At 44.2% G+C, this 636-nt stretch overlaps 1 non-coding gene across 1 annotated transcript; it reads left to right on the top strand.

Annotated features, from left to right (window-relative positions):
- Positions 1–277: 277 nt before the first annotated feature.
- Positions 278–349, top strand: TRNAC-GCA (transfer RNA cysteine (anticodon GCA)). The gene has a single exon. It is a non-coding gene; the product is annotated as a tRNA-Cys (tRNA).
- Positions 350–636: the final 287 nt, after the last annotated feature.

Here is a 636-nt window from a genome sequence, read left to right as displayed (position 1 = left end):
CTAACTGAGCTTTCGCAGTAGTGTGGGGACTAGGATGAGGTAAATTTTGCATGAAAAAGGTCATAAATTCTCCATTATGTTAGACTTTGGGGTCTTAAAAAAAATAAAGTGAAATTGTTAATCACTCAGTCATGTCCAACTCTATGGGACCCCATGGACTGTATCCCATCAGGTTTCTCTGTCCAGTGGGATTTTCCAGGCAAGAATACTGGAGTGGGTAGCCATTCCCTTCTCCAGTGGATCTCCCAATCTAGGGATTGAACTCATGTCTCCTGCTTCCCTAGTGGCTCAGAGGGTAAAGCATCTGCCTGCAATGCAGGAGACCCAGGTTCAATCCCTGGGTTGGGAAGATCCCCTGGAGAAGGAAATGGCAACCCACTCCAGTATTCTTGCCTAGAGAATCCCATGGACAGAGGAGCCTGGCAGACTACAGTCCACGAGGTTGCAAAGAGTGGGACACTTCACTCCTGCACTGCAGGCATATTCTTTATCATCTGAGCCACCAGGGAAGCCCCCTCCAGATCAAAACAAACAAACAAACAAACAAAGAACAAAGAGATAATGCTTAGATTTAAAGTACTGCTTAGATTTAAAGTAATAAATGCCATCAGGAAAACATTTAACTTTTTAAGCAAA

This window comes from Capricornis sumatraensis, chromosome 6 (assembly GCF_032405125.1).
Source record: "Capricornis sumatraensis isolate serow.1 chromosome 6, serow.2, whole genome shotgun sequence".
Lineage (NCBI taxonomy): Eukaryota > Metazoa > Chordata > Mammalia > Artiodactyla > Bovidae > Capricornis > Capricornis sumatraensis.
This window is presented reverse-complemented; position numbering and strand designations above follow the sequence as displayed.